The 27,936-nt window shown below is 39.7% G+C and overlaps 1 long non-coding RNA gene across 1 annotated transcript; it reads right to left on the bottom strand.

Annotated features, from left to right (window-relative positions):
* Positions 1 to 33: 33 nt before the first annotated feature.
* On the bottom strand, positions 34 to 27,936 carry LOC146333193 (uncharacterized). Its single transcript, XR_014771312.1, has 4 exons — positions 27,811 to 27,936; positions 25,866 to 25,967; positions 2,930 to 3,003; positions 34 to 1,103 (listed from the first exon to the last, which is right to left on the bottom strand). It is a non-coding gene; the product is annotated as an uncharacterized LOC146333193 (long non-coding RNA).

Raw genomic sequence — 27,936 nt, 5'->3', positions numbered from 1 at the left:
AATAGATGTGATAAGCAGGAGTAACACGGCAGGAGAAAGACTGTATTATAGTAATACTGAAAAGGGAGAATGATGAGGTGGCTGTTTATTAACTTTCCAGCAACACAAACTTGTTAGCAACTTAGCATGAAGATGTCACTGGACAGTTGTTGCTCTCAGCTGCATATACGAGAGTGTATAGGTACTGGTTATCAGCGCATTTTGTCACAAATTATTTCAGTAGCAAAGTTTTTTTGTAAGTATTGAGCACATGATTAGGTAAATGAGACTGGATTATGTGGATGTTTTGCCATTTTAAAACCGCTAGTGTCATCAGCTTTAACAATTTTAGATAGAGTGTTCTAGATTCATTCTATGTTCATGTAAAGGTAAGACAAGTCAAGACAAGTTTTTGTGGTTGGCAGCAAGACAGCATTTATCTCAATCTCCTGATTACATATTTTTTAGGAATATTGGCTGATAACAATCAGTGTCCATTCAATATGGGCATCTCTTGACATCTTAGTCAAATATTATATGTGGCACATTTGTCAGAACACTCTTGATTACTTTTATATCCTTCTATACACAGGGTTTCATTGTTTGGAAGAAATCTATAAGGAAAGGAACAGTATAAAAGTTGGCAAGCTATGCTATTATCTCATAACAGGTGTCTCTGCTCCAAGGTAAAGTAATCATGTTGAGGACAGAGCAATAGAAAAGCGAACTCCTCTTCAGACAGACTGTAAATTGAGATGAACCTACTTGAGATGAACTCTAATCAGCCACCAGACACAGACAATCTCTCTGATGACTGGTGAAGGGTATTCATTGGAGAGGAGTTTAACATCATTGCGTCTGATTGACTGGGCTCTCAACCACCGTGGGTTAAGGGGGCTCCTGGGGTTAGCCTGGTCAGACAGAACGAGAGAGAGCAAGAGGGAGAGTCAGAAAGAGAGGCAGAGGAAGAGAGAGAGAGAGGGCCCTTCGGTAAATGTGCAGTCCGCAGAGAGTTGTGCAGCAGTCTAATGGAGCCTCATCACAGCCAGTCTGTCAGTCAGTCAGGTGAAACAAGGTCTAACGGGGTCCTAATGAAGACAGCTCCACACCAAGTTGTCTTGAAACTGCCCAGGTAAAAAGCAGACACACTTATTATCCATCTTCCATACTGCAGAATATTGGCCACTCAAAGTCACTAACAAGAGCAAAGGAAGATCCAAGTTTAACAGCAAGGCAGCCCAAAACAGATTTTGTTCATTCTCTTTGGAACGAACATAGCCGAGAAACAGCACAGGAGAGGAAGTACTGTTGTGCTGTAGAGCTGTAACTCTGTTGTATACACAGTGCTGCAGGCTAAATGTTGAAGGTAAGTACAGTTGTGTTGATACATACAGTGAATAGAGTAAAACATACAGTTTGTAATATACAATGTTCCATTCTTGTTATATAGTAGTAACCTGTAACCCAGATGAATCTACAGACAGCCTACATCTGGTCACACTTTCATTCAGACAGATTTCCACCTGTCCGGGCTGTTGTTGGGCCAATCACAACCATTTATTTAATATTAGTCAGGTCTGATACAATGACCGACAGACGTGTCAAAGGTCCAGCTTTGAAAATCATAGGTGTCATGTTTTGAGCGCAATGCACCAAGCTCACAAAATTCAGATAAACCGTCAAACTAGACACTGCTGATCAAATATCTTCATTAGAACATTTTCGCAGCAGTGAGCCAACATGCACAATAGCAGCACTCTGACTCTGTTTGACTTGAATGGAACAGAATCATAATTAGTATCACTGGTAACACTTGTGTCTACACTGCTATTTAATGTCAAAATGACTGCTGTGAAAAATGTCTGTTTCCAGAAACATTTTAGTACACAGTTTAGCTGTATTTTGAGAAAGCTTGTGGCCAGGCCGCCATTTTTTTCTGCTTAGAAACGGAACAAGCTCCACCACAACTTGCATGTGTCATAACTGTGAATTAGTCTGCCGATGCTAGGCTGAAAGTGTACCTCAGCAGTCATGGAAAGTCTCGTATAATCAAAATTATACAGCTGGGATTATCTGTTATTTGGATTCCTAAATGACTCCTGTAGTATAAGTGTAATATTTCTTTGTTTTGTTTGGCTTTTTCTGTATTGCTTTTGTTTTGATATAAAAAGACATATAATATATAAATTACTACAGTTTGCATGTTTTCTCAATCTTATTAATAATACACAACCATGACATTGCTTATCTGAGTCATTAAATATGCATATGCACAATGGGATACAGAGTTTCCACAGATTTATAAAACATTCCCCACTAAATGCTCCTTGCAAAATAAGACCGCTGAGGGCAAAGAGAGAATGTGCAAGATAATTGAAAGACAAAACTGGAGGTAGATAAGAGAAAATTATGCTACTTTTGACACTCAAAACTTACATCATCTGCTACTCAGGCCAACAATAAAACTCTCTTTTCAAACAGCTTTGAATGCCAACGGGAAGTATAGGCGTTGTTTGCTCAAAAGTTTTCCTACAACAAACAGAAACCACCAACAGGTCAGGGTTTGTGGTGCTAAGTTAAAAAGAAATAGGTCCTTCATGGTGTTTATGAAGACTTCCCCTGATGCTGTATGAAGCCCATTCCACAGGCTTCTCAGAAAATCAGAAATGCTTTTAGGTTAGTATAGGAACAGCAGAAAAGCTAGAGAGCCAATCATCCCCACTGTCCATTCCGGCCCAGTAGCATTGCCTCAGGACAAAGCCTCTGGGTGGCCCCTAACCAGGCCCTGGTTTGCCGTCTGTACGGTAAGTGCTCTGTCACGAGGCTGCCAGGGGCTACAGCATATGCCACCAAATCCCTGGCGTCACCCCCATGGTAAACAGAGGCCCAGCTAATGGAGGCATGACTCTCTGTATGTACGTATACATGGCTCTCTGTGCCTCAGACTGACCTTAAGCTGGCCCACTCCTCCTCCTCACCGCTCAAATGGCTTCACGGCTGGATGACGCTGCACTGCCTGACTCACTACATGTGGGAAATAGAGACAGAGAAAAAGAGAAATGAGTGAGGTTGAGAGAGACAGAGAGAGGCCTCTTTATCTCTCACTGACCTCAGGGTTCAAAGAAAGAGAAAATCTGCTCTGTAAGTGCAGAGTACAACAATGCAAGCATGAACTGTTCATCAAATGTGAAGCCAAATAGTATTTGTGCACATGCAAACAAAAACGAGTTGCAGTTCCTTCTACTACAAACACACTTATATATAAAAATAATTCAATTCAGAGTAGAATAAGATTAAATGTGAAGTCAAATTAAATAAAAACTCAAATAAAACTCAACAACAGACTACAGTGGAAGAGGACTCTGACCATGATCTCTGACCTTGGGCCCTATCTTACACTGATCTAAAGCGCAAGTGGAAACGTGAGGCACAATGGATTTAATGTATTCAAGGTGTGTCCAAATCCACCTTTGCCGCCCTGTGCCAGGGGCGGGAGACGTATTTTGCTCTTCCTTGTCCATACACCAGGTGTTTCCAGGTGTGTCCAAGTCCCCTCATTAATTTACAGACGAGTTTAGGCCAAACGTGCAATAAACCAATCAGAAAGTCAGCTCTCATCACCTTTAAGAGGCAGGTGTGCCAGCAGCGCAAGTGGTGGCAGCATGGCAGCGGATTTACCAGGAGGAAACAAAGAAAAGTGATGTTCAAAGCGAGGAGACAGATCTCCTGGTTTGAGAAGTCAAAGTGCAGAAGTGGGCAGCATATGGAGATGGCAGGACATCTCCAAAGCAGCTTCATGTGTAAATAGTTTATTTTACATTAATGCCTGCAAAAACCAATACAATAAATGAACCACAAATGTCATGCAGATATGTAACTGGTTATGTTTTACACCGAAGCACCTTGAAATATAATAAATAATAATAAATTATCATCATCATCATCATCATCATCATCATCATCATCATCATCATTATGCAGCTCTGCTGGCTGAGGAACGGCAGAGAGAGATGGCGCAGTAGAGAGGGAAGGCCAACCAATCCAGTCTAGCGGCAACGAAGCTCCCCGGCTCTGCTGGCCCACCTGAGCCAGGTGGAGGAGCAGTTAGGCGGCTATCTGTCCCACCTAATCCTCATCTCCTCCTCCCATCTTCGCTCCTCTGACCTGCTATGAAACAATCAGAAGGAGCTTCTGAAGTTTGAAGTGCGCAAAATTACACACTGATATATCCAACCAGCACTGACAGAAGCACACACACACACTTTTTCTCTCCGGGTCGGGCTGGTCTCATGTGGTCAAATAGAGTGTCTTGTACATTTGTATGTTATAGATCATAACTGATTAATCCTTGTTTTTGCACCTCAGACAAGCATGAGACGCACACACGCTTTTTATTTAAATATTTAGACTTTATTGCTGATAGAAAATATGTTCAAATAACACTTTACTAATCCACACTCCGGTGTGAGGAAGAGAATGACCATAAATGAGGGAGTTTTGTGATTGTGAAAATCTGTGTACGTTTTGGCCAAATCCGCCAGGTGCTCTCTTGTGCTGAAAGACCACAGACTTTGCAAGCGGTTTTTACTCCAATGTGCCAAGCACAAGATAGCAAACGCGCTGGGCCATGTCTTCATTTTGCCTTCATGTTTTGACCCCACAGCCGCACAGACCAGGCGCAAGTACATTTGCTATCTTACAGACATGACAAAAATGGCACTTGTAAAATAGCAAAATCACTTGCGCCAACAGCTTTGCACCGGGTGTAAGATAGGGCCCATTGACCACAAACTCACAGAAAGTAACAATGAACTACAGGAACAGAAAACATTATGATCCATAATTATGAACCACAGTCAACAGATATCAAAATTTGTAAATCTATCATTATAAGAGATGGGAATGATAGACATATGGAAGAGTCTCAAACCTCCAGAAATGATTTCACGCAGTATTTGGTAGCACACAACGTACACTCAAGAATAGATTTTTTTTTTTTTTTTTACATAAATATGGGTGATAGAGTGACTGAATGTAAGATTGCAGGGGTGGATATAGCAGATCATAATACCTTGTTTTAAAAAACAGCAATACAGAAGTTGATCCGCATATTATTTGGGATGCCTTAAAAGTGGTTGCTTGGTTAGAAGAGAAAATCTTAGAGGAGAAGCATATCAGCACCATTCTGCAAGACTGAGAGAATTAGAGCAGCAATACCAGAAGACAAATGACCAAAAAGTATATGAACAAATTAAGGACAGCAAAATGAAGACAAATGATATATTACTGTATGAACATGGAAAAAGGAATACATTTTTGACGCAAAATTCTTATGAGACTGGCCCCAGAGTAACAAAACTCCTAACAAAACATATATGAAACCAACAAGCAATTAATACCACACATAACTATAACTGTAACCGCAACTAGGGCTTGCGGTGTGGAGCTGGCTATGAGAAAAGTGACACTCAGCGATTCATGAGTCTGGATGGTGGCGTCTTTTTTGTAGTCTCTCAAAAACATGAAACACAAGAGCATATGTGTGGGGAACTCTAACTCCGTCTGCTCTAACATAAGCTGCAAAAGTAAATTTACCTGCAGCCAAACGTGTTAGATACCATGCATCTGCATTTGTTATTTGGGGGATTTGAGTGGCAGGATGTGGACTGATGCAGAATCAAAGTGGGTTGACGATGATGCATCTCTCTGGTTCGCTCAGGTCTAAGATGCATTAGCTAAGTTCTTAACCCAGCTCTCTTCCATCATCGCAGTCCAGCTGGTCCAGCTGGGTGACCCATCTCAACGTCCACTGCACTAATCTCATCCCTGCACTTCCTTTTCCCACATTAACGAGTGAATTTATGTTAACTGTCATGTAGATATACCTGTCATATTTCACCATCCGAACAATGTTTGCTGAGATGAAAGCTAGCTTTAGCCTCAGTCTTTTAGCATTACTGTTAAATCATGTACACAGCTTCTAGGTAACTTCACATACACTTAACTTTACACGTTCACAGAGTTCTTTGTTTTAAAGCGTGACAGATGGAAACATTAAAATGTCATTATGAGTCATTATCTTAGCCAACAAAATACACGCCTGTCAGCTAGAAATGAGAATCTGCTTTTGTTTACTTATCTAAGGAATCAACAATTACTCCCAATGTCGTATCACCACAAACTGTATAAATGCAGTGCGAGAATGGAAAGTTTGGCAGGCATAGCAAAAGTAACTAAGGAGGGTGGTGTTTGGCTAAACTAATGGACAAAACTCACGAAAAACATGCACTCAAAACAAGGACATGTGACTCATATTCCCTTTACATACTGGAAAATAGTCAGAAGATGAAATTATTGTTGATTTGAACAATAGCACTGTGGCTGAGGAGCTGCTGTAGAAGAAGCTATAGAACAAGTCTGTAAGATTTGACAGATATTGTTATGATGCTACACACATAATGTACTCATGTTTTAAAACAAACAAAGTGTAGCAAACTCTGCCCCCAGTGTTATGATCACGTGCTGTAATCACCGTGGGTGTATTTTCATTGTTCAACATATAAACTCAACCTTTACACATAATGACAGGCATCTGAGCCATCAACCTGTGTGTAAACAGTCTGCAAAGACTGCGGAGTGGAAACTGCGGCACTGCCGATCTGACCTACAAGCATTGGCAAACAAACCTTTCCGTGTATTTATTTGTGTTGACTTTGTTTGTACTGCATGCATGCCTGTTGCCAGTCAAACATGCCACTGCTCACGCAGTTACCTATGCGCTGAAACCCTATCATAGAGTGAACAGACGTTTGGTACTTCTTTCCCTCACAATGGCCAGTGCCCCAGTGTGTGTCTGCCATTCTGTGGGCATCGAACATAATTACAGGGCTTTGTAGGTTTGTATAGGAGTATTGGGGCTAGATAAAGCCATCATTACTGTACACATACACTGTCAACGCACAACCCCAGCACTGGGTACAAAGCAATCACTACAACTATTATCTTTCCTGTACAAGTCTATAATTAGTTTTCCCCTTGTTACAAAGTAGGCATATGTTTCATGGAAGAATGAAAAGAAACAGATTACTTCAAACCTTAACCCTGTCCTATTTCTCCGAGATAGTTTTATAGCAGGCAAAGATAAGAGGAGAGCTACAGGGAGGGACTTTATAATGTGTCTCGGTATCAGGGAGTATAAGGGGAGTTCAGAAGCAGAGTGAAATGAGAAGCCTGGGGCTTATGTCTTCAAATCACAGCTTTCCCAAGCACTGTCTCTGCTCTATAACAGTGAAGATGTTAGAGGGACAGGAATTAGTTTTGACAATGTACATTCACAGATACTCTAACAGTAATGTGCATGTTTGTGTGTGTGGTTATTACACACATCCAATATTACAGTATCATCTCTGGTGGCTTCTGTCCAATATGGAGCAATTAGTTTACAATACACTTCCCCTCTCATATCTACAAGGTATTTTAGGAGTGAAGGGGTTTATGCTGGCATCCATAAAACATAAAGGGTCACATTTAATTGCAAGGGAGAGAGGAGACGAGACAAGACTAATTATCTTTATAGCCTGACTGCAATATTTTATTTAACTTCAACACTGGATTCTTTGGTTTGTTGGCCAGTGGGCAGTGGACAAAGGAAGATTTACTTCTTGGGGTGCAGCTGAGCAGGTTTTTGTGGCAGCTATAATTCTTCATCAACTGCCAAAATGAAAACAGTAAGATACATTTATATCTATATAATATAATTATGATGTATTCATTCCTCATTCAGCCTGTTCTCATGAGCCAAATACAAAATACAACTGTACTATGGATTGCACAGTTACTTGACTAAATGATTAAACATTGCTACCCCTGCTAGTCAGCACCAGAAATACCAGCTATTTAAACTCATTATTTTGCTTAACACAGGGTAACTGTTGTCTCTAAGATGTTATGCAGCCTCCCACCACTAGTGGAGCTGCAGTCTGGCAGACAGCAGTCCCTCTCTCCCTGCGCTAATTCCTGGATCACCTAGATGTTGTTGTAATCAGCAAAGCAGGACAGATGACTCCCTGTAAAACTAACACGGTTTGTCAGTTTTTTTTTTTTATCTAGAAAATGAAAACAAAATTTTATGAAGGCTGTGTAAAAATAAACTGGCATATATCCACCACAGCAATGCGTAATCACATTCATCACAAGCACGGACTTTTACCAACAAGGAGAGCAAGCTGCTAGTGCTAGCACTGCTAATATTAGCCAGACTGTGTGGCTATGTTACAATGCCATGACATCATTTACCTGCACACACCGTGAACCTGCTCACTCTTAAAAGATAATACATTTAGTGAGTTGTTGTCATGTTTTGTTGAATAAGGCACAATGTTCATAATATACCTTGGAAAGTGCCACAAATTACAGCAGCATTTAAAATACGATTCGGTTAGTGATAATGTCATTAATGTCTTCAAATGGCTGTTTAATACATGCAATATTGTTTAACCTTACTGATTAATAAATTGTGCTCAATTTTGACTGTTTTATCTGTGTTTTCTTACTTTTATAAAAGTCAACTAGTATAAATTAAGATTTCCAGATAATCATCAGGGAAATTAGTTGCACAGAGGGGCCTACCTTACACACAGCACAAAGTGAGTGCACCAGAGGCACAGGTGGCATTGCTATCTTACAGCAGTTCTTTGTCTCATCCACAAAATAGCAAGTGAACTTGCACCTGTCTGTGCAGGATGTCTAAAAATGAAGGAAAAATGAAGACGTGGCCTGGCGCATTTGCTGTCTTTTGCACAGCGCATTGGAGTCGAAACCACTTGCGCCTGAGACTGGCTAAAACCTGGTCAAAGCACAAAATCTGTGGCACAGCAGGTCCATCTGCTAAGATATCAGTCAGTGTGCACACATTTACAAAATGTTACACTGAGTTTTTTTCCACACACAAGAGTGTGGATTAGTAGAACATATTCTCTATCAGAGATAAAATGTAAATATTGAAATAAATATTGTGCATGTTTGTGTGTCTTATCTTTGGCTGAGGTGCATACACATCTCCACACAAAACACCTTTCATTTATGTTAATCAATGTGTGTGTGTGTGTGTGTGTGTGTGTGTGTGTGTGTGTGTGTGTGTGTGTGTGTGTGTCTTAAATTATTCTTACTAAGAAAGAATTACTAGCATAGTTATGAAGCCTAATAAATCTCAATAAGGCTGCAAAGTGCATATGAGATGGGATCACAGCTGTAAGATCATCACAGATCAGTCAGACAGCTGGAGCAACTGTAGTGTTTGTGTCCCCGGCTCGACCTGAGGAGAAAAAGGTATGTGTACTTTTGTCTGATGCCGGTTGGATATACCCATTGGATAACCCATGCATAATTTTGTGCAAACACTTTCTGATACTGTTTCCTCAACTCACAGTGGTGTCAACAGAACGGAGAAGCAAAGATGGGAGACAGAGATGAGGAGAAAAAGGAGATGGAAATGGGCGGCCGCAAAGCTGCACCTCAACCAGGCTCAAATGGGTGTTCAGCCAGAGTTGCAGCTTCACAACCAGTTTGGTATGGCTCACTTCTCTCTCCCCAGCTCCTGTCCAGCAGCTCCTCCTTCAGTGGAGCTGCATAATAATGATTATGATAATAATTATGGCTGTGTCATATCATACCATTCACGACACCAGTATAAACTTTTACATGATAAAAAAAGTGTCATCTTGCGATATCAGTGATATAGTGATACATTCCCTAGCACGCAAAACAACAGAAGCCTTAACATGTCTAAGGCCAAATCGTACTAAAGGCGTCTGACGCTCAAATTTTGAAGTATACCCATTTTCCTACATGGCAGAACACACACTGAAAGCACCTCAAACTGCCTTGACACACACTCCGAACACTACTTTCAATTTTTGAGTGTAAAATAAGGACCAGAGCTTTTTTCTGCAGGCATGGACTTGAGGACCGAGTGCTGGTGGAGTTGCAGCTGCACCTGAAACCAGGTTAAAAAAAAAAAAAAGGACAGCAGACAGCGAGGGAGGTAGAGGGAGAGAGCATGTGAATATGGACAGATGAGCCAACTTGCTATATAAAAACTTTTTGTGATCATGAATCATAATATTACTGTACACTTTTATATTTTTTTTACTTAAAGCCTGATTTGTGTACTTTTAAACACTTAATTACTTCATGCTGTTTGATCAGACCTGCGATGGAGGAGAGAGAGGCTGCAAAGGAGGGAGGGAAGGGGAGCGTGTGTGTGAAGTGCTGACTGACATAAAAACTTTTTTGACTCTTAAGTCCTAATGTTACTGTACAGTTCTGTGACTAAAATATCAGTCTCAGTAACAGACAGAAGTTCGTTTCTTCCATGAAATGTCACTTCGCTGCATTATTGTAAATCATGATGAACTGTCCAGATGCTGTCTCTCCCTCTTCATCTCTTCATCTCCTTGGTGTGCGTTGGTGTTCAGTTTTTCAGGTTTTGGAATTTTAAATCTGAATCTTGCAGTGTGCTAAAGAAGCTTCCATTGAATTGAAGCTTTTAGTGTGTTTTGGCCTTCAAGTGTTTACTTGAACAGCTCCAGCACTGACATTCTAACGTACCTAATTAAATGGTACATCCATTTTCTGTTTACACAAGAAATTAGAGGCAATACAACTGTTTCAGCACTGATATTCTACCTCATTTGATGGTAATCCAAAAAAAAAAAAATGCAAGGCAAATTTTACTTAAGTTCTGACAACATTTTTACACAGTGAGTGTTGACATTTTGACTCAAAGTTTGTTTGGATTGCTGCTGTTAAATGCTGAGGTCAATTTTATTAGGTGACAATATTGTGCAGGTTCCTGATGAGCTACTGTCATTGATGACAGTAGCTCATTGGAAAGGAAGGATGGAAAATGCCCTTCATTTTGTTTGCACTAATAAATGCTGCTGTCTGCAAGCACCAATAAAACGCTGATGAGAATTTTTTTTCTATATCGTCATAAATATCTTATTGCAAATTTCATTGCAATATCGTGATATCATTTTGAGGCTATATCACCCACCCCTAATAATAATGAATTGTAAAATTATAATATAACTAGTTATATATCTGCTTGACATTTACAATTCATGCTTTACATTAGTTTTTGCAGGATTAGTTGCAAACCATTTACACATGAATCTTTCTTTGGAGCCATCTCCATATGTTGCACACTCTTTGCACTTTCACTTCCTGAACCATGAGATCTGTCACCTCACTTGAAAATCTTGCTTCTTAAAAGTGATGAGAGTTGACTTTCTGATTGATTTATTGCATGTTCAGCGTAAAACACATGCATGAATTAATCAAGGCACTTGTGCAAAGCTGACAGGTGTATCCCACTCTTCGCTGCTGACACAAGGGGTGGGACAGGGCAGAATACCCCTGCGCTCCTGGCATAAGACAGCAAAGGTGGATTTGGACACCTTGGACACCTACGCTTTGAATTTGTGTGTTAACCTAACATAGGACCCATATTTGTATTCTCTTAAATTTTTTCCCTCTTTCGGTCTACAGGCTGCAAAACTAGTCTGGTTTATGGCTGATGCAGCTCTAACACTAAGAAAATGCCAAGAGTGTGGGAGCAGAAGGCAGTCAGGGTGAAGGCTGTGAAAGAGAGAAGAGAGAAGGAGAAGAAGAAAAAAAACAGAAAAATAAATTGAGTGAAACAACCAAGAACAGAGAAGAGGGCGGGAGAGTGGTGTCATGGGAGCGGAGAGAGGCTAGTGCCATGCTATTGAGCGCCTGGAAGAGTACAGTCTCTGATTTCTTCCCTTTCTGCTTTTTTCCCTTTCAAAGAGCACTTGAAAGCTCTTCTGAGGTATCGAGCAGGTGGGAGCGTATGGTGAGGCGGACTGGGGCCAAGAGTGGGCAGGGCTGGGTAAAGCAGCTCCCTCTTTCTCTATCCAATGCACAGAAGTGCAGGACTCAGAGGTCCAAAGGCCCAGCGGCCCAGAGCTCCAGCCAAGCGTCTCTGAGGAGCCTTCAGCTGGGCAGGAGTGGAAATTGGAGGCATGAGACTGGGCACCCAGGATGAAGGCTAGCCACAAAAAGCTGCCTAAAAAGTATCCGCGCTTGGAAAAAGGAGAGCAACATTGATATATATTTCAAGAGATAGTACCTTGATATTTAGATTTTTTTTTTTTATCAAAACAGCAAAACAGGACACTGTCATTCCTAATAGTTTTAAATCACTGACAACAGCCAACTACATTCATTCCCTTTGTTCAATTTGGAAAGTCCCAAACAACTCATTATACAGTAAGTATCCCTTGAGTACTGTTCTTATACTCAAGCATGAAGCACCTCAAACTAAACAGTCACACTTCCAATTATATGGTATTGAATATCCTCAATTTGAGTTATTGTGACAGTTTTTTTTATAGAGAGCAGCATAACATTGCTGAATTAAAGTAGGCTAAAGCAGTATTGACTCAATCCAGATTTTTTAAAGTTTGCGCTTTAATATAATTGATCAAAAAAGCAGCCTGCCTTTGAATGCTCCATCCTCTGGGAGTAGCTTCAAACAGTATCAATTATAGAAATCGGCTCAGAAGAGTGGAGTCAATTCACTATCAATAAAGTATTCAGCGGCAATCACCAGGAGATTAAGAGAGAGATGAGCCAAGTGCAAACCCACAGGAACGCCTAAATCTACTGCATGGTGGATGCTTCAGTAAACTAAGTAGCTTCAGATGATCAAACAGGAGGTATTCCAATCAAACACTGCAAAGAGCTACTGCAGGAGAAGCTGTTAATACAGTGTTACCCTCCGGAGAACTGTTTTCAAGCCTTGAATGAAATGTGAACTGAGATGTGGCACTATAGTTTTACAATTAGTCTGCTGACACTCACACTCTATCCTGTATGTTGTTATGCTACAACTATCTTCAACACTGACACAAACCTACAAAATCTGGGAAGATAGGGTAATCAAATAGAACTGGTCAAGCTCTCAATAAATAAGAGACAGTGTTACTTGGGCAAGTTAATTAAAAAAAAGATTGCGTTTAAAAGGTCGGGGGCTATAATCCTTTGTGTTTTCTCAGAATAGACTTGTCTAGGGATGTGCACTGAAAACAAACAAAAATAATTCACTCACAACATATTCTAAGCATTCAACACAAAGTTTTGCAACCTTTTCTAGACAATGTCCCTGTTTTTACATCCCAAAAGTTTGTTCCAAAAATCACAGGAGGTCCCCTAGGCTTCGTCTAGTCTGAGATTGTCAAAATTAGATTTGCATATGTTAGCTACAATCACAATTTATACAAAACTATTTAAAAGATACTTTTCTTTGTCCTCAATTTAAAATAGCAGTCTATGTGCGCCCCTGTAGCTCAGTTGGTAGAGCGTGGGCTCCATGAACTGAGGCTGCTGGTTCTCTGCAGCAGCCGCTGGTTCAATTCCTGCCTGTGGCCCATTCGCTGTGTGTCATCCCCTCTCTCTCTCTACCCCCTTTCCTGTCATGTCTTCGGCTGTCCTTATCAAAATAAAAGCGAAAGCACAAAAAATAATTTAAAAAAATAGTAGTGTATTTAGTAGGCCACACCTCTGAAGCTCTTTTATAATGAATCATTATTATTCTTTTAACATTTCTGTTGTTAAAATAAAAATGTTAAGTTTATACTAGAAACGAGACATTTGCCAGGTAGAGGTTCTAAGAATGGAAGCACTACTAATTTATGTTTATTTTGGACAGTAAAGCTTTGGAGTGAAACACTTATTCTTTTGGTGTATGTGCCCTTGTGTGTGAGCTGAGTTTTTCATAGATACAAGTAGGGAGGGCTCCAACAAAAAAGGTTGGGAACCACTAGCCTATATTATCTGTGTGCTGTGGCTGTTATAATAACAGATGATTTTAATTTTACAAATCAAATGTAAAAATTAGACATCATTTGGAAAATAGATTTTTAGATGATGACAAGTTTACTTTTCTAATACAACACCAATATTTAGAGAGCCTTTACCACCTGTATAATTAAAAATATATTAATTTATTGTAAATTTGTTTTTAATAGACTTTATGGTTTAATTGACTTTAGAGTTTATTGTTTAATCACTACTTATTGTTTAATGACCTAATCTTTATAACAACCATGTATAGGCTAAAAATAACATTAGCATAACCTGGCATACTCTTGGGCTATTTAATGGTTACGTGCTACTGACCTCCACAGTTTAAACAGGCTGCAAGGCTTTTACAATAAACTGGCTGACCACCCTGTGGCATCATTCATCCTCCCTCTGCTGCTGATGTGAGACTCACTGACTCAGTTACTTCTGGTCAACAGGAAGGGTTGGTCGGTCTCAGTCTAAAAGTCTACAAAAATTCAACTCTTTTTTCAAATACATAAGTAATTTGGGAATTTTGTTTTCAGCTTGTTCACAATAATTCAATACTAGCATAACGAGTTTCATAATCTGTGTAAAATATATTGGCTGTGGGTTACGAGATGGCAGTGAGTTCTATGGTCAAAGCAGAGCAGCTCTGCTTGTTCAACAGGTGTTTGATAACTTGCTTTAACAGTCTTATGGAGGATTTTGTTGCCCATGTGGATAACGATCAGAGTCGTCGTTGACTCAACTAAAATATAACGTAAAGTCTGTTTTGTTCTCTCAGTTTTTGGTTCTTTGCTCTGCTGTCTGTTCTATGTTTGTGGGGCCTCGGCTCCGCCCTCATACAAACAGGTACTTCAGAGGTTTCTAGTGGCCTCTCTATTGCATACTGCACATTATACGGACTTAGTAATTGTAAACAATAACAACTTAATTTTTTCAAACCTTAAAGGAGAAGCGTGTAATTTTCAGTGACATCTAGCGGTCAGAATGCAGATTGCAAACAAGTGAATCCCTCCCCCCACACCACCGCTCCCTTTTCAAGCATAAGGAGGCCGTCACGTGATTTCCCTGTTTACAGAGTCAAAGTTTCGGTTACGGGTCAGGGGCTAGAGGGAGAGGAAGATGGTGAGGAAGAGTGCAGGAAAGAGGAAGCAGAGAGGCCAATGTTACGGTGCAGTCAGAGCCAGGTGAGGGAGAGGATCGGGGGGCGACCAGAGCAGAAGTTTCGCTAGAGCGATTTGAAGCTTTTCAAAGGAGCCACAGAGAAGTAACAATGGTATGTATTTAGAAAATTACTTTGTTATATTCCTAGTCTGAGCAATATGAATAATACCAATCCAACACAAAGTTCTGTTTACAGCTCTGTGCTCCACATGTAGCAGTGTTACTATAATGTGTCGTTTGATGAGTAATCTCAGAATAACGTGTAATCTCAGAGTAACGCTGGTCATCATTACCTGGACAATACTGAATGATAATAAATACTGCAGAGGAACAGCATCATGCAGCACATCTTACTCTTGCCAACAGCCTGTACATCATAAACTGCAATGATATTAACATATTACCAAAGTAATATCAAACATCTCATTAACCTTGAATGTATTTTTCCTGTGTATTATTTCTTCAGAGACTTGTTGAAGAGATGACCCTGGAGGAATACAGGCAGCTCACCACACAGCTCCTGGAGATGAAGCCAGGACTGTTTGGTGCACTGATGATGCATCAGCTCGGGCATGGTGGCCCACCTTTTACTGGAGTACCAGGATATCACGGTGTACTTGTGGTAACTGTAGGAACATTCTGAGGGGGCCTTGGGATGACAACAGGGAGTACCATTACACAGCCTGTAAGCATTTTATTTTTTGGTAACATGGCTCTTTAGTGCAGGGAAACTGACTTGTCATCCCCAGCTGCTGCGTTCGGAGCATCAGGGACAAGTTCTCTGATCTCACTGGACATCAGACGGGTTTCATACTCAGAATCTGAGTTTCCTTCCAGGCCCTCTGGAGTGTCAGTACAGAACCACAAGTACTCACTAACCTGTGCGTATATCACCAGGGAATCAACCAAAAGTTTTATTTGTTCTAGATTACATGGATTATTTATTTTTGTATTGCAAAGTACGTTCTGTATTTTTATATTTTTCTGCTAATACTACATATATAGTTTATTTATTCAGACCATTATTTGTTATTTAATGTTACACTGAATTATAAGTGCAATTAATAAAATATGACAATTAGATATACCTGCTGTATTTATTGCAATTATAAACATATAAATATGTATTTTTATATTAAGTTCTTTCCTGCAGTGTTGGTACATTTTCATTACCACTTCAGGTTTCACCAATGTATATTATCATTACAGGGGTCAGCTGTACCTTACAATACAAGAAGAAATGCTGTCTTACAATCATAAACTTGCAGTTTTTAGTGTTCAGACAAATATTCCTGCAGTTTATTCTGTCTTCATCAATGTTACTTTGATAAAGACAGAAGAAGCTGATGAGACGTTTGTCTGTCTGAACTGAAGACTAAAAGCTGTGAGTTTATCATTCTGTGATCACCCTGATTCAGCTACTTATTAAATGATATTTGTAGTTTATATAATGATATTCTAAGACTATTATTTATATGACTGAAATGTGGGCAATAAATATTAAAAAAAAAAGCTGACCATCAGATGAAAACAATTTATTTTTTGCGGTGATCTACATATAAACATGTTTACAGTTCTATAATAATCATGACAATACTTCCCTGCAATGTCTGTAAATTTTCATTTCTACTTCAGGTTACATTAATGTGTATTATCCTTACAGGGGACAGCTGTACCCCACAATTTGGAATGAAAAGATGAATATAAAAAAGAACACTTTGCTTTGTGTTATGAATAGAAGGAGAAATGTTGGTGTACAATCATAACTTGCAGCTTTTAGTGAACAAACACAAACATTTTGACAACTTATTCTGTCCTCATCAGAGCTGACTTGGATAAAGACAGAAGAAGCTGTCGAGACATTTGTCTGTTTGAACACTAAAGGTTGTGAGGTTATGGAGGTTATCATTGTGCTCCAGCTCACTTTCATCCTGAGAAGCACACTGATTCAGTTCTTTGCTGTTGGATGAAACACAGTGACTTCCTGTCTAATTCATTCCAAATCAGTAGCTATACTGAGTGTTGGCCCTGTTGAAGACAGTGTCATGATACATTTAGTTAGAATATTATTTTATTATTTTATTTTTTATTTTTATTTTACGCTGCAGAGTTTATGTAACGCGTTCATTCTGCGCAGCCATAAAAAACATGGCAGTGCAAGATCGCAACCTCCATAAAAGGGGACCCGCTCCCTATGTAATTATAAGTGGCTATTTCTAAGATAATGCAAACATAAAGATAATAAGTTTAGGTTCATTGATAATAATAAATAACATACAACATTTATAATAACATAAGTAATTATCTTTATGTTTATTGCACACTGGAACTTTAAAAATCAGGAAACTTTTTTTAATCACTATACATCAGTTGCATTTTTGGTATAGTACTTTCTTTACACAATCCCTCTGCATTTTATTAAGCCACCAATTCTCCTCCTCTCTCAGCTCTCCAATTTGATTGTTCATTCACTCACATACTTTCTTGTTTAATTGTGTACCAAAGATCCCTCAGGTTTTGACCGCTGAACCTAAAAACTTTTTTGTTGAAGTGTGAACATTAACTCTGTCAACCAAGATATTTACAAAGAAATCCTTTATTTTAATGGCTAAACAGTACTGAGACAATGAAGAGGACAATGCTTATTTTTGCAGTTGACACAAAGAAATGAGGGCACTAATCTTCAGCTCAGGCTTGTTAAATAATTTAGGATAGCTGTTATCAGATTGTCTGTGTTTAATTCTCATATGCATGCATACAAACCTACAAACACACAAAAACAAAAACAAAACTACATGTACACATTCATTCAAATGCATCCACAGAAGTATCTACCCACTCCTCTACAGTATCAGCGTTACACTGTATAGATCTACTGACAGAGCCATGCCATATCAATGACACCTTCAATCTTTACAGGCCCTTCTCCCTGAAAGCCTCTGTTGCGACACAATCATTACAAATTGATTGCAAAATAGCTAACAATCATGATTAAATCATTAAATTCTTGTCTACGCTTCAGAGAATGGGGAGAAAATTAACTTCCCACCAACCTCATTTTTTTCCGAACACGAAATAATGATTTTCTGCCAGTCTAATTACAAAGCCAACATCTGATCAAGCCCGCATCCAGAGGGGATTATCACATGCACCAGTATTAGACCTCATTACCAGCCTGAGTGCAGAATTATTACATCTTGTAATTGGATGGTGAGATTTATATACAGATCAGGCCGGTTTCTGTAAGATTGTAATTACAGGCTTCGTTGGTTAGCCACTTATCACTCAGCAGTGGAGTGCAGGAAATCGGCGCGTGGAAGAGCATTTCATTAATCCCTCACCCTGTCAGAGGGGGGAAACGCTGTACCTTCCATGTCTGTTTTAGGGACAACAGCATCATTCGCACATCAAACAATTTATCACCCCCTCCTTTGCCCCATACCTGGACCAAAAAGCCGTCAGTTTCCTGAGCTCTTCAATGAACAATCATGGGAAATTTGTCGGAACAAACCATTTTTATTGTTGACTGAGCCCCATTTTCTAATTACCCGAGATAAGTATGTAGAATATGCCCTCAACAGACGCATCATGAAACACCTTGCTTCAGAATTAGCTGGCTAGGGTTAACAGGCTAAAGGCTCATTACACGGCAGCTGGGGATGAGTGTGTATCTGTGTGTGCATATAGGTGTTTGTGAATCCATTTGTCTTCACCTATGTATACAGCCCAGAAACCACTGTATCTTTAGCCTCTCTCTCTGTGGGCAAGGGCTGTTCCAGTTGCCTTTAGCTCATGTAAATTATTGAATACACTTTCTCCCCTTTTTTCTTAAGGAGACCCTTAATTAATGGACCAGGACGCTTGTTAAACACCTTACTTTCCATGGCACAAATCTGCCAAGTGTGATTAGACAGGGCCAGCGTGCTCCAGTTCATCAGCGGAGCAAAAGAGTGAGATAGAGAGGCTTCTGCGACCATCATCATCATTCCTCATTACAACTCAAGCAATGGCTGCTCTACTTACAAACAGGTCACTCACGATAAACCAAAGTAAATCTGCTCTGACAATGTCAAGCTCTGACACCTTTTACATATGGTAATAAATTGAAAATGGGACTGAGGCAAATCTTGAGGCAAATGAAATGAAAAATGACAGAGGGAGGAAAAAGGAGAAATGTGTGTTGTAATGCGAAGCTGATGGAACACAACTCATTTGCCGTCCGCCATCCTGCAATTCAGCAAGAAAACGCCTTGATCCACGTGTCAGGGTGACACTGGCAGGGAAGAAAAGAAAGCATCAGCACCTCTCCACAGTTAACACCCATACAAGTTACTTTCTCTCTGCATATCACCGAGCCCTCCCCTGTAACAATCAATACAGGCCTACATTTTATGAGACAAGGAGTTAACTTGTTCAATTATGCCACAGACAGCTCTATTCTTTTGTAACAAGTAATCTGGGTAGTGAAATCAATACTGACAGGCTCACGGCACGCTAGCTAATTTCATATTACCTCCAGCCAATGGCAGAGCAGCTCGTAATGGAGCTGTAGTTCCACTTCATTATAAGAAAGGAGGGGGGGATCAATACTAGCAGAGGTGCACACACGCCCACGTTAACACACACATATACACACGCAAGCAAAAAGGTCTGATTTTCCACACATAGACTTACACAAACACATATGGGCAGAGGGCAACTCCGTTACTTCAGGGCCCCCAAGGGGCTACACAGAGCTGTCTGACGCGGGGCAGATGGGGTGGGGGTGGATGGGGATCCAGGGTCACACCCCCTCCCCACCCAAAATAAATTACACTTCCACTCGTAAGCGAGCACACACACACAAACATGGGTGCTCACAAATACACACCTCTCTTTTTCAAACTGTCAAGCAATCATGAGGGAAATATCCCCATTTTTATTCACTGATGTTCCTTTAAGCGCACACACAAACACACACAAGCAGACAATTAACACTTGACTTCTTCACAACAAGGTCATAATCTGATTCAGAGGTTGACTACCGAGAGGGAAAGGGAAAAAGAAGGAGGGAAAAAAAGAAAAATAAGGGAGGATAACCTTCAGATGGAGGATCAAGTCTTTGACCTCTGCAGCTAATTACAAATTAAACTCCATATCTTCTTTTGTAAAAAAAAAAAAATATCTCCATTCTTTTTTCCCATTATTGTTATCACTCTGTAGGATTAGCTGGGGACTAAGGGGATGATGTTGTCTAAGCCGATGTCAACTGTACAATTACTCGACTCATCCATCCCTTTCCAAGAAAAATAAGACACTGTAGATTAAGATAAGCCGTCTTGAGAAAGAATGGGGAAGTAAAGCCTTTGACAATTACTAAGTACACATGGCACAGGGTGACGATTGCTCTTGGTAAACAAACTAAATACTCATTAAACTTAACTCTGACATTCCTTTTTTCATAACTTCCTATTATGCAATTTGGATTTATTGCACTCATTAATAATCTTTACCAGGTTAGGCAACAAACACCATGACAGCAGCATCATTTAGCTTTAGTAAAAGGGCACCCACAGAACGGACGGCTATGTGAGAACACATCTCAACTGCGTTAGGCAAGAACCCAATTAAATGCATTTTAATCTAAATATCCCTCAATATGCTTTATTGTTCTCCTTTAATTTCCTTGCCACTATTCCATATGGAGCTCCAGTTATCAAGCAGACAGGCTTTATGAGCCTGTCAGAGTTGTGTAACACTTGGGATCATCAGTCCTCAGCCATTAACAGGCTGGCAATGTCTCAGCAGCAGGGGGCACAGGCCTATAACAAATGCCTGGCTTTTGGTGGGAATGCATTTAGGATTATTCACTGGAGATATGCAACAATTATCAACAATTAGGTGTAGTCAGTATCCGTCACATGCTGAAATGGGAGTTGGGTAATATTAAGTTTTAATATGAGGATTATTGTGAGGTTTCTCTTGTTAAGACAAGAAGGATTATGCCAGTTGTTGCAGTTCACTATACAAATTACAATTACCTGCACGTACCTGCAGTTACAATCTGAATGGAATTTCAAGATATTCCCATATGTGGAATTCCTTTCAAATAGGTACAACACATAAGTGATATGTATTTTTTTACTAACCAAATGATAACTGGAAGCATTTAATCCAGTTTAAAAAACAAAAAAAGTTTTCTGAATTTGGTGAACTTGTCTGGTTTGTTCAGACAAGCTAAATCTAATTCATTTGAGTACTTTATTTGAATTTGCTTTGACTGAGCAGCATGAGGATACTGCTTTATCCAGTCTCTCCCACCTATTCTACCCTGTCTGACTGTGGTGAATATGATCATTAAATTGGATGTCCATATATTCATTGTATACTGAATCATCTGGTACTGATGGACCATTGCTGTTCGCAATAAAAGTATAATTTTTAAATATGCATACCAAAGACACGCTTGCAAATTTTATTATTTTTTATTTTTTGGCCATGGCAGGCATAACTCATGTGGAGGTTCAAACTGCATCCTTCCTGCAGATCCTAACCCTTTCTGCACAGGTGCCTCATTGAACCAGGTGGAGTCTCTGATGCAGTAACTTGGACATGATCCCACAGCCACTTGCAAATACTGTTCATGGGCACACAGTCAAGCCATAAAGCATCACCTCCACAAACTGAACCTGGATCCTCTGCAGTGTTCAGCAGTATCTCAGCTTCAACTAATGCAAAATTCAGCTACTCATATTTTTAACCAAAACCAGGTCTCATATCACCCCATCTCTTGCCTCCCTTCACCGGCTGCCAGTTAGATTTAGGATTGATTGTAAGAGCCTTCTAATAACTTTTAAGGCCCTTCATGCTATGGCACTCTGTTGTATTACAGAGCTTTTTTCTCCCTTTGGTCCATGTTGTGACCTGAGGTCTTCCACGATACTCTCATTGGTTGTACCTAGGTCAAGACTGGTGATAAACGGTGACCAAGCTTTTGCCATTAGGGCCCCTGGGCTATGGTATCCTCTGTCCAAACACATTAAGTTAGCTCACTACCTTTCTTTAAATCATTGCTTAAAGCATATTTTTCAGAGAAAGTCTTTACAAATGCATGATTGTAATGTGCATGTTTTTTTTTAAATATTTTATATTTATTTTACTGTAACTTATACCGTAACTATATTTGTATAACTAACCTTTTTACTCTCTATTTGTATGAATTTATTTTTTGTTTATTTTCATGGGTTTTGTTAAGCACTTGATTAGAGAAGTGCTATAAAAATAGTTATTCTTATTCTTCTAATTATTATTACTATTATTAATGTTGTCCCCCCCTTTCATACCATAGTGGCCCATATTTCTTTATATATAACAAAATCAAACCTTATCACTGAAGGAAAAACGACATTTCATGTATAATTTTCAAAAATGATATGCTTTCATTAATGTGTATCATTAATGATGTAAATGGATAAATCAGTATTGACCTAATTACCTCTCAGGTCATGGCCAGTCCTCAGTTTACACATACTGTACTGCTGTATCAGATAAATACCAAATATAGTAGACTATATGAGTGTAGAATGAATCACCTTTTACACGACAATGTGCATGCAAGTGAGACAGACACAAAGAAACAGGGACAGGCCGAACGGCAGTAGAGAGATTGAAGATTCTGACTCACTCTCGCCCATTTTCACCTCCCATTATCTGATTAGCCTCCCATTTCTTCCCCATCAGTGCAGTGACCTGGATTTCGGTAGGATAGTGATGGTCAGCCAGGGCGGGGTCTGGTGAGAGGGGCCAAACCATTTGGGGGTGGCGGAACCATAAATCAGCAGCAGCGGGAGAGAAGAGTGAGGGGGATTTATAAAGATGTTGTGCTCGGCCAGCCCACTTGTGGACACTGTGATGAATTCACAAGCACATTGCCAAGGCAAACTACTTCATTATACCATGGCCCAGTGGTCATTAATCTCCCTGGGAGGCCAGCATCCTGGGGGATCGCCAGACCAGAGAATTTATTCAGGCCTGGAGGTACCCATTTCATTAGCCATTCAATCTGTTCAGTCCCCCTTACTCTCTCCATCTCTCTCTCTGTCTCTACTTGCTATCACCATAGTTTATATTATCTAATAAATAGTAGTTTGGTTTCTCTCTTTTTCCTCCCTGTGTCTTGTCTTTATTTTAACAAATTACAAATTCACTTAACATTCCTCTAAAAGGCATTCAAATAAAAGCGCATGGATTAGATTTAACAGTTGGATTTGTATTAACTGCGGCTGTAACTAACACTTATTTTCATTAATGATTAATCTATCAACCATTTTCTTGAGTATTCGATTAGTTTTTTGGTCCATAAAATGTCAGAAAAAATGCTCATCTCCATGGGTGCCCAAGGTGACTACCTCAAATATCTTGTTTTGTCCACAACCCAAAGATTTTCAGTTTGCTGTAATAGATGGCTGAAGAACCTAGAAAATATAGGAGCGCAAGAAAATATCAATACACTTGAGTATGGTAATATTATGTTTTGTGATACAGTATTGCTTCTCAAAAACAGTCGTCTTGATACATACAATGATTTAGCATAAAAAATGCATATGGTTCTACATTCTTTTGTACTATGACGTTCTTTTTTTCCAGCTCTGGTATTAGCAAATTATATTTTGAACCACACATATAAGTATGTGTGTATTCATGCATCGTACCGAATGACCACAACATATCGTGTATGTGTGTGTTTGTTTGTGTATCTCTAATGGTTATTATAGCGAGCACAGGTGCACAAAAAAGCAGCATTTGTGTTGTTGCCCTCCAAATCCAGGTGCAACATACCACATCCCAGCCCCAGAGACAGAGAAGAGATTCCCAGAGGTAAACTCAGAACTGGCTACTTCAGTCCTGTAATGGTGTCATTACTGGGGGCAAGTGCTGCTGGCCCAACATGTTATGGGAGGGCCAACATCCAGTGATTACTTATTAATGTTGGGGCTCCTTATTCCACACACACATACAAAAAACAAATATGCTATCCCCTCTGTCTATTACAGTGATCAAACAGATGCACATGGACACAGAAACACAGCGGCACAAAAAAAAAACCACACACGCATGCCTCAAGGTGAATCAGGGTTGCCGGGGACATTGTGAATGCAAGGAGGATATCGATATTTATCTTCAGCTGGGGCTTGCTAAACAACTCAGGTTAGGAGTAGTAGCATGATTTGGAACTGCCAATTGGTAACAACGTGTCAGACACAAAAACAAACACTTATGCATATTATTCTTGTCTGATACACACAGGCATACACTGTCTCCCTATTTCTCATACACACAGCCCAGCAAACACTCACGCATTAGATACATCGCAGTGAATTCCTGACAACATTGTGAGGTGTGTAATACTGCCATGTCAGCCAAACATACTACCACCCTCAGTCTGTTACCATGTGATTAGATCTTACATCTAAAAATCTAGGGAAGGCTTCATCTTTCTATGTTCCCTTGCACCTCTCCCTGTAGGATTTAACCATATACTGTATATATGTGGAATAATTTCATCAACCAAGCTGTGTCCCAGCGGACCCCTTCCACTTTAAACACTTAACGGGTTAAATAAATAATGATGGCTTGCACACTGTGTGTGTGTTAACGTTAACGGCACCAGCCACTAGCCCCGGGTCCCACAGCAGCAGGAGTCCTTAAAGCGAATAATTTGCTTCCGCTCAGGCCGCCACACTGTAGCCATTCGCCGAGCAGATTATGGGCCTTTAAGTAGCAGCCAGGCCTGAAATGTGACTCTAGGGCTCACGGGCTGTCAGGGAGGAGGCAAGACTCCTCAGAGAGAAACAGTGGGACAGAGAGGGATGGGGACTGACAGTTAGGAGAAAAGCTAAATCTATAAATATCAAGGTAAAAGAGAGCTGGAAAGAAAGGTGAGGCAGATAATCACAGCAACATAGAGTAAACTCTGTATCTAGGTTAATGGAACAGGCATAAGAACTTAACAAACCATCCAAAACCATGCATGCACAATAGAAAAGATTCAAGGGAGACAACTGCAAATTGTGAAAAGTGTTTTAGTACTATGTTAAATTGTAATGTTGCATACAATTCAATAGGCGAAGATAGTCTTCCTGTCACCTGTTGCTAGGTAAGATAAATCAACCAACAGTGCACAAGTAGAATGATATCAGTTGTGTACTTGTGTGTGTTTATTAGTGTGCCATGCGCACCACAAGCAGCCATGAACAGAATCTGTGATGGGGATTAGGCCTGCAGGATATGAGAAAAATCTGTGATGTGTGATAACACTGTTTAATATTGTGATGAAGATATGACTTCCAATAAATAAACAAATATTGAAGTGTGTATATTAGCTTGTTTTCTCTGAAAGCTGCCACAATTGTTTGGCAAGTTTTACACAGTACTTGTGTTTGTAACACACTATCTCTCCTTAACCCAAAAAAATTACAAATAGCAGAAATACTGCTCATTTTCACAACAAGGTCTTTGTCAGCCACATTTTCCTCACTCTTCTCTCCTTCTCTCCATCTTGCTGGCTAACTGCACAATCACCACAAAATTGACACCAATTTATCTGATTGTAGCTGACAGCTAGCCAGGCCTTCATCTGATTGGCCAAATGGTGCAAAAGCATGGACAGCACCATCTGATAGGTCAAATGTTCACATGCTGATTGTGAATGTGCACCATATGTAAATTATTATTTTTTTCTTTTGTGATGTGTTTATCATGCATGTTCACATCATGTTGACACTGAAAATACAATTTATCAGTCAGCACTAATGGGAGCCCAGCAGGAAGGATAGGAATGAGACAGTAAGAGATGTTGCTTATCTTACCATGTTTCAAGTTTGAGTCCACCCAAACTGAAGTCAGCACCCGTCACCTCCTCATCCAACCAGTGCATTGTGGCTCCTTCATCTTTTACCAATCTTCCAATCCTAAACATGGAAAAACAGAATTTCACAAACTTTGTAAACTCAATTTAGTGGGACAAAATGGGTCTTTAAAATGAATAAGATTCTACCACTAGTCGCTCAAATTTTTTTTTTATATTGTTACTGCTGGTTTATGCATCCCCCCTTTACCCCAAATCCATCTTATGCACTGTGGTCTAAACATCAACATTATTACCTTACCTATTCCTCTCTGTGTATTTATAACATCACCAATCTATGTCAATCCCTACCTACTGTACAACTACACCCCTAATCTATTTCAACCTGTCATTGCCATCCCATCACCCCCATAACTTTAGAAAACAGTGAATAAATATATGAAACATTATTACTACAACAGAATAAGACCAAAACAAAGTCTGACTTTCCAATATGTATACTGAATAGTGAGATAAAATTAAGTGTGTGTGTGTGTGTGTGTGTGTGTGTGTGTGTGTGTGTGTGTGTGTGTGTGTGTGTGTGTCTGTGCTGTCATCTGTTTGTGATAATGTCTGCTCAGAGCCCTCATCCTGGGTTTGGAGCTTACGATGATAACCCCATTAAGATATCAGGCTCTAATTCAACCAGCTTTCCTGACAAAGAAAATAATCAATAACATCTTTTCCTAAACCTTTCCTTCTCATTTTTCTTGGTAATCCCAGCACGTTCGGACTCAACTTTACATCTGCTATTTCCCTCCAAAACAACAGCAGGCTCCAGTAAAACCCTGGAGAAAGCAAGCAGACACCATCAGTTGATCTATCATGCCATCTCCTCACTGAAGAGAGGACAGAAACATCAAATCCCCCTGAAATGACATCTGAACATCAATACATGGTCCCCGCCCCTCCAATGTGACAGTAAAAGCCATATTGATTTCCACCCAGATTAAGGATACTACTGGGAGCAATTTAAACATACAAGCTGAAGTGTCCCAGCCCAATCGTGAGTGATGTCTCTCACCATGTATAATCACACAGAGATTGTGCATTGTGGACGAGCAAGAGTGCAGATCATGGAAATTTAAATGATAGATAGATAGATGGATAGATAGAGATTTTATGCAATTGTAATATTAATTTTATTAGTGGAATTATCATTTTGCATGACAATTGTCACTGAACAAAACATTTAAATCATGATGATTGACATTTGTTGGAGTCTGTACCATCTGGAGAACACAATTTGCATGCCAGGGAATCTCTGCAGCAGTACAGTCCTACATTATAATGCTTTTGTTGTCATGCATTTTACCTTTGTCAAAAATTTGTAGATTCTGCAATGGCAATTTAAAATAATTGTTCAGTCCTTATAGATAGATAGATAGATAGATAGATAGATAGATAGATAGATAGATAGATAGATAGCCATATCAAGAAGGAAAAGCAGGGTATACACTGGTTCCAATCAGTCAAGCTGCTGTTACAACCTAAATGTAAGGAGATCTTAAGTAATGTCATTAGTAACACCTGCGTTTACCCTTTATTTAATTCATATCGTTACGGTTAGTGAGGAAATTGTCTTTTTATGGCAGCATGCAGGCACTAAATTCTTTAATTAACTTGACATTGTTTGGGACATTCAATAAGCTAGCTTGTTCACCCATTCATCAAAAAAATTTGGTTAGTTAGTTAGTTATATTACATGGCCAATATTTCCAGTTAGTATTAGTGCTAACAAACGTGCAGGCTAGCTTGCCGGCTAAAAACACCTGTTTGGCTAGCAAGTAATTAGATGAGGTAGCGTTAGCCACTTTTGTCGGTGACGTAGGCTAGCTACGTAAACAATGTCACCATGAAAATGCCAGCTGAAACGATGAAATTATAATGGTAAAACTGTGTCTTACTGTTAGTCCCACAGGCCTCCTTTTACACAAAAACTTCAACAGCAACAACAAACTTTGCGCACGCCATCGTAGGACATGTCTCCTCCCTCGTGTGTGAAACTTCACTAATTAAAAGCAGGCAGCAAC

This window comes from Lutjanus erythropterus, chromosome 1 (assembly GCF_056507025.1).
Source record: "Lutjanus erythropterus isolate fLutEry1 chromosome 1, fLutEry1.hap2, whole genome shotgun sequence".
NCBI lineage: Eukaryota > Metazoa > Chordata > Actinopteri > Lutjaniformes > Lutjanidae > Lutjanus > Lutjanus erythropterus.
Note: the sequence above shows the minus strand (reverse complement) of the source record. Positions and strands in the feature narration are given on the sequence as shown.